The sequence below is a fragment of the Ochotona princeps genome, chromosome 6 (genome assembly GCF_030435755.1).
Source record: "Ochotona princeps isolate mOchPri1 chromosome 6, mOchPri1.hap1, whole genome shotgun sequence".
Lineage (NCBI taxonomy): Eukaryota > Metazoa > Chordata > Mammalia > Lagomorpha > Ochotonidae > Ochotona > Ochotona princeps.
The window spans coordinates 77,554,519-77,561,834 of NC_080837.1; the positions used below are offsets into that span (position 1 = coordinate 77,554,519).

Consider the following 7,316-nt stretch of genomic DNA (forward strand, 5'->3'; position numbering starts at 1 on the left):
AGGGCTCAAAAGTGCATAATACAAAGCTGAGACTTTTTAAACCTATGAATAATTCTTACTCCAACCTATCTCTACTGTCCGAAATTCAAGTATCTTGCCACAAAAGTAAAATACCAACACTGTTCACAATTCATCTACTTTGCTTCTTAAAACTGAAGCTCCAAAAACAGTAAGCTTTATTTCTTTACTCTTTCCACTCACTGCTTCCATTAATCTCTCCTCAAATTACTGTAATCACACACACACAGGTTAGCTAGAAAAAGAAGATTCCCTTTAAAAGGGAATTATCATCAGCTTAAAGAAAGTCTCATCATAAAGCCAAACCTGCACACACTTCCCCACAAAAATAAATTCTATTCACTTCCACATACTTTACTTACATAAAGTTAAAATTTATTCAATTGTGCAAGATATGTACTATATATAGATTATTCTAAAACAAACTTAAATCGCAATTTATCCTATACAAAAAGTACCACAACCAAAGCATGCAGTTAATCACACTAACTATACACTGTCAATCGCAGATTTTTAAAAAGAAAGATCCATATCTAGGTTGAACCAATTTCCATACATCTTCCTGTAAGTGGCCAAGGAAAAGCAGCAGCAGGTGGCCCAAGTTATTGAGTCCCTGAACCCCACATGGTAACCTGAGGAAGCTCCTGGATGTCTCTTGGCCTTGAACTGGGCATTGTGGCCATCTGAAGAATGACTGAATCTCTCTCTCTTTCTGTGTCTCCAACTCAAGACTTTCTTATCACTCATAATAACAAAATAAATATTGAATAAAGGGATGCAAGTTTTCAGAATCAAAAATTTTAGAACGCTAATTACAAGTCGTCAAATGAATCACAAAAGGTCAAAACTCACCTATGTCTTGCCAAGATAGATAAAATGATTGTTTATTAAATAGGTTGATTTTAAGACTAGAGAGGAGTACAGTGGGGTGAGGAGGGAACATGGGAGATCCCAGTGCCTATTAAAAGGTGGCATAAAACAATAAAAAAATTTAAAATAATTTTACCAATCTCTCTGAATGTACATTTACTATTCTGCTAAAATTATTTAAAGGCTGCACATTAAGAGCTAAATAATGTCTCAGTAACAAACCTGCAGTTTCTCATATCTGGAAAAAGAACAAATGGCTTCCAGGTAAATGGTGACAAATTCATGAATTTGCTCACACAAGGTTAGAGTTGGGTGGTGGGCCTTCACAGCAGCATACTAGCTAATCCTGCACATGGCATCCTTTTGGATGCTAGGGCACATCCTGGTTGCTCCACTTCTGATTCTGTTCCTCGATTAAAGTTCAGCAAAGCAGCAAAGCATGGAACAAATGTTTGGTCCACAGAATCCATGTGGGAGACCCAGAAGTTCCTAGCACTTGGCTTTAGACTGGCTATGTCTCCAGCCACTGTGGACAACTGCGAAGTGAATCAGCAAATAAAAAAACCTCTAGGTCTCATTTCTCCATAAAATATGTTTTCAAATAAAGAGAAATACAAGTGGGTGTTATAAATAACATGGAGAAAAGCACAATTTCCAAGTTGTTACTCTTGAATTTCTCATTCAAATGTAAAATGTAGAAAACAGGCTATATTAAATGCTCTGAGCATAGAAGATTCTCAACAAAAAATTTATCAGTTTATATGGACCAATTTCCTTCTACTAATAAAATATTGATGGAAAATATTCCGAAAACTTCTATACTGAGTGTTGGCTTTCAGAATAATCATATACAGGGAGCCTCCCTTCAATATGCTCAGTAAATGAGCACATCGTTACATCCAGCCTACTTCTATCCCAGATGTTACAAATCTAATGTGTAAAGTTTGTAAAAACATGAATAGGTTGCAGACAGTGTATTGTGTCCCATATTCTTCTGCCAATGTGCCAGAATTACAGCGAAAATAGGGAGACATAAAACCATGTACATATTTACAGCTTGGCAATTTGTCAAAACCATTAATATCATTAATATCCTAAAATTAAATTAATATCCTGTAACAAATTCCCACAAATAATTAATTGTAAGTTGGGATAACAAATCATTCAAACAATTAAGACACTTGAAATATCTATCCTTCCAGTTTTAACTGCCCAGAGGCAGAATCACCAAGGTTGGAAAACCCAGAAAACCTATCTCAGCTCCACCTGACCTCAAGACCTTTACTAAGGTATACTATGTAAACTCAGCAGCACTGCCACGCCCAACAAAGTCTTGCTCACTGCCTGTACATGCCAGTAGTTAGCCATCATCTCATGAATGTTTTTGTCTTGAATAGCTTCTATTTGTCAGTGAAAAACTGGAGATTCATTTGCTTAAGATATGGAGGACCTGGCCCTAACGTCTTTGCCTTGCACACACCAGGATCTCATATGGACACCGATTCTAATCCTGAGAGTTCCACTTCCCATCCAGCTCCCTGCTTGTGGGCTGGGGAAGCAGTCAAGGATGGTCCAAAGCCTTGGGACCTTACACCCGTGTGGGAAACCCAGAGGTGGCTCCAGCCTCCTGGCTTTGGTTTGGTTCAGCTCTGGCCATGCGGCCACTTGGGGAGTGGATCATCAGACAGAAAATCTTTCTCTGTCTCTCCTCTTCTCTGTATATCCAACTTTCCAATAAAAAAATAAAAATAAATCTTAAAAAAAGATATGGAGAGAAATATCTACAACATGCTCCCACATTATTTTCTGCTTAGTGAACATCTTTGTGATAAATCTTAATATTGCTCTTAAATTATGTAGCTTGCATGCCAATAATGACTTTTCATTTCTGTTTATCTTCTTTACACCTTTTTAAATTAAAAGTGAATAGAAGATCTGCCAAAATATACTGCAAATTGCCAGGTACTAAGTTTGATAAATAGAAATGATTCAACCATCCCCGTAGGTATGGCTAGCCAACTTCACTGGTTGTGGCTTCTCCTTTTTCTCTCCCTTTTCCCCAGAGACAAGAAATGGAGAATTAAGAAACAATGATTTCACCCACTTTTCCCTCATCGTTGATCCTTCCCACCCTGGTAAACCCTGCAATCACCATCATATAAATAACAGAAATTAAATATATATATGTGTGTGTGTGTATATATATATATAGTCAGCTGTTAATCACATATATTACAGAATAACACATAACTAATGTATCCAAAATCATTCTTTTAAAAAATAGTATTGTTGGGCTTGGCAGCGTGGCCTAGTGGCTAAGGTCCTCGCCTTGATCCCATATGGCTGCTGGTTCTGATCCCGGCAGCTCCACTTCCTCTCTCTGTCTCTCCTCCTCTCAGTGTATCTGACTTTGTAGTAAAAATGGAATAAATCTTAAAAAAAAACAAAAACAAAAACAAAATAGTATTGTTGCTTTCACTTACTTTGCATTTATTAAATGCTGCATTTAAATTTATTAACTACAGAAAACTAAACACTAAATAAATCAATCGTCATAAAAGACCAAATGTTCATATAAAGGAATCATACTCACTGTGTTTCAAAATACATGCTTCAAAAATATTACTCTCCCTCCTTCCTGGACATAAATCAGAACCCTTGAGTGCTCGCATTTTTTATGGAAGAGACATGTCCATGTTTCTGTCTCAGCAGATGCCTGTCTTCTCTGATCAAAGGGCGAGGTTCCTGTTCACTTTCAATAGACAGAGTGTAGAAAAAAGAAAAAAAAATAGCTCAGAAAATCCATGTACAAATATGGGGTTGCTGGCAAAGGGTAGCATGACACCTGTCATTCCCACATGTTCAATGTTTATTCATATTAGATAAAATTTTCTTATTGAAAATAATGTACTCTAAAATTTGAGATGAGGCACGTTGACCAGATTTCAGAATGTCGTTTTAAGCTCAAATTTTGAAATCATTAATTTTCAGACAAGGTCCTGTGTCATCATGAACCTAGTCAAAGCCTCTGCAATATAAATGGTTTTTGCTAACAAGGTTACTTTACCTGGAACATTGTATGTTTCAGTCCTAAATGCAGCTGGAATGATTTGCAGCCTTGTTGAAATACTCCTGGCTAGGTTCCACGTGATGCCACATCATTGAATTCAGCAGGTTCTCTCTTTCCTTCAGATTCAACAACTCAGTTGAAAATGTTGCAACACAAACATCCATTTTAGGCACATTTAACTTCACTATTCAAAAAAGGAAAAGAAAGAAAAAACTAGTAGTATGTGAGCTTTGATTTATTTCATAAAATTCATATACTGAGAATTAGATTTCTGAACAGGACTAAAGAAGAGAAATGCAATGATAAGGAGGAACAAAGAGTCTTAACATAAATTTCATTCATTTGGAAATTCCACACCATATAAGATGGGCTATAACTGTGAAATTAACAAAGGTAATATTGAGTTAACATACCATGTTTTTTTCTAATCTTTTCAACCAAAATATGAAAATAATATGAAAACAATACTATTTCACAGTATTATGGCAACCAGCTAAAATTTGGCTTCTTTATTTCAAGAAACAAAACACTAATGTACAAAATCTAATATTTGGCATGATAACCTAATAAAGAACAAATTAATGCATAAAAACAAAATCACCTTTTACAAAAATTTTTAGTATTTAGTGCAGTTCATAGTGATGCGCCTAATACATTGCAACTTACTTTAAGGTAGTTTAAATATGAAATCCATAAATTCTATCTGAAACATTCTCTAAACCATAGTGAAAATATGTATTAAATATGATACACAGAATCAATGTAATTGTGCAGTTAAGTGATAAACAATAAAATGTGTATTAGAATCCAGAAAATGAGCCTCAGATTGTGGAAGGGTGAGTAATCTACCTACCACTTGCAACACAAAGAATGCTGTTTCAAATCCCTACTGCTCTGCTTTAGATTGCAACTGACTGCCCACATACCTTGAAGGGCCGTGGAAGATGTCCTGTATGATCCCTGTAGGAGACAAGGATATAATTTCTGGTGTCCAACTTCAACTAGAACCAGTTGTGACCATTTGCAAAGTGAAATGCAAAGCTTGCTGTCTCTGTGTGTCTCTCTATCTCTTTGACTTTACCTTTTAGATATATAAAACAATTAAGGGAATATATACTGATGAAGTAACAGAGACTACCATGGCCAGATGTGGAGATGCAATGCCTCATGCATCCATCCCTACTTCCGAAACAAGGATGGACTTCCAATGAAACGGTTGGACATGTCTAAACAATGGGATGCTGGAATGTGTGACATTGTCTGTACCAGCAATGTTGTGGCATACTTAACAAACTTACGGAATTATAACCCCTTATGAAACACTATACCATTGTAACAACATGGCGAAAACCAGTCAGGGGGTGTAAATTGGGGGTGGGGTAAGGTGAGGTATACCAGACTCTAGAAATGTTCCATAAAATTCAAAATTAAAAATTAAATAAAATTAAAATAAAACAAGAGAAATTAAATTAAGCCATGTAAATCAAACACATTATGCCCTGAATTCTTGAAGGTTGGCAGGTTAATCTATATCCACAATAGAACCCAGCAGAAGCTTAGATCTGCCAAGTCACAACAAAAATTCTCGTCACATATCTATCTGATTCCACATTTTGTCACACTTGAAAATGTGTGCTGGCTTGACTTATAGTCAATAACTTGTATATGATTCTGAAAATGCCCAGGATTTTGAGATGAAAGATACAATTATATTGTCTGCAAGCAATGTAGTAAGACAAACTACCTTGCAGAGCCTACAATTCTTCTAATTCACTTAAAATTGCAAAAATACAACATAGTTGATCAATAAAATAAGTATGCTGCATTACCACTCATGCCAGAATTTTAGAGTCATTCATGTGAGCAGATTTCCATAAGGAATTATTTTCCTTCCAAAAACAAATTTCAGATTAACAGTTATAAATACTACGCAGATATTGCTTCTAAAGAAAACTTTATGCTGATTGGCCTTAGTTCACAAATCCAGAGAAAATGCTTTCTTTGACACAGCAAGTAGTATACTTTAACAAACGTTAGAAACTATAATCCTATCTATAATTATCTCTGAAACAAAATAAGGCATGGGCTACCTCTGTGTTCCATACCTCATAGTGGCCTTCATTTTTAGAAAATATTCCAGCATAGAATATAAATAATGCTGATGACACTAACTGTTGTCACTTCAATGGTTACCTCTCTAAATGTCTTACAAGGATGACTTAAAGATGGGAAACAAAACATACAAACATTGCTAATAAAGTAAAAGAAAAAAATCAAAGAAACACTTGTTGTATCATGTACGGCTTGCACAGCTCATAATAGTCAAAATGAGACATCAAGCAAGGTTTGTATCATCACATTAATGGATAACACAAAGGTGTATATGCCTGATGGAATGTGATTCAGCCATAACAAATAAAATCCTGTCTTTCTTAGTAAACTATATGGAAATCAAGAATGTACTAGTTAGTGGAATAAGCCAGTCACATTCAAATATTGCATGCTCTCCTTCACATGTGGGAGCTTAAAATGCAGTAACTAAATTCTGGGAAGTCTAGCAGGGAAAGGGGGAATTTTAATAAAAAGTTAGGCAAAGTCGCATATGGTTTATTATTGTGACACATCAATAAAATATTAATAAGCCAACATGGGCGTGAGTATTTGTGGGCATTCTTTATAAAACTTTATAATTTGTCCTGAAAATGTAAATCTACTCTGAATAAAATATGTAACTCCAATGACCCTTACAGGCTTAAATGTATTACATAACTGACACACTCCAACAGTAGATCTTAACAAGCTAACTCGTATATCAATCAATAATTCATGAATATCAGAAGCAAAACATAAAAATATCTCCACTTTTAAAAATGATTTACTGGGGCTAGAAATGTAACCAATCAGATATAGCGACCACTAGTAATGCTGGCATCCCATAAATATAGCAGTTTAATTGCTGGCTACCCTGCTCTGTGATCCACCACCCTGTTAATAGGCTTAAGGGGGGGATAGAAAATGACCAAATTTCTTGGACCCCTGTATTCATATAGAATTTCCAGGGTCCTGGCTTTGCTACAGCCATTTAGGGAATGAATGGCAGCCTGAGGATGTGTGTATGTTTGTGTGTTGTGTGTGTGTGTATCTGTCTGTTTCTTACTATAACTCTACCTTTCAAATAAAATAAAACATAACAAATATTCCTTTCCATGACCAGTTCAAAGTGTATCTATATAATAGGAAATTCCTTTAGCTCTAAGTCCAAAAACACTCTACTCCAACTTTCTATTACATCAAAGTGGTGCAATTGAAAATATGTCTAAAATTACTTTGGTACAAATTATTTTAGATTATAAATTAA

At 35.4% G+C, this 7,316-nt stretch overlaps 1 non-coding gene across 1 annotated transcript; it reads right to left on the reverse strand.

Annotated features, from left to right (window-relative positions):
* Positions 1-3,829: 3,829 nt before the first annotated feature.
* Positions 3,830-3,904, reverse strand: LOC118759374 (small nucleolar RNA SNORD107). The gene has a single exon (XR_004996164.1). It is a non-coding gene; the product is annotated as a small nucleolar RNA SNORD107 (small nucleolar RNA).
* Positions 3,905-7,316: the final 3,412 nt, after the last annotated feature.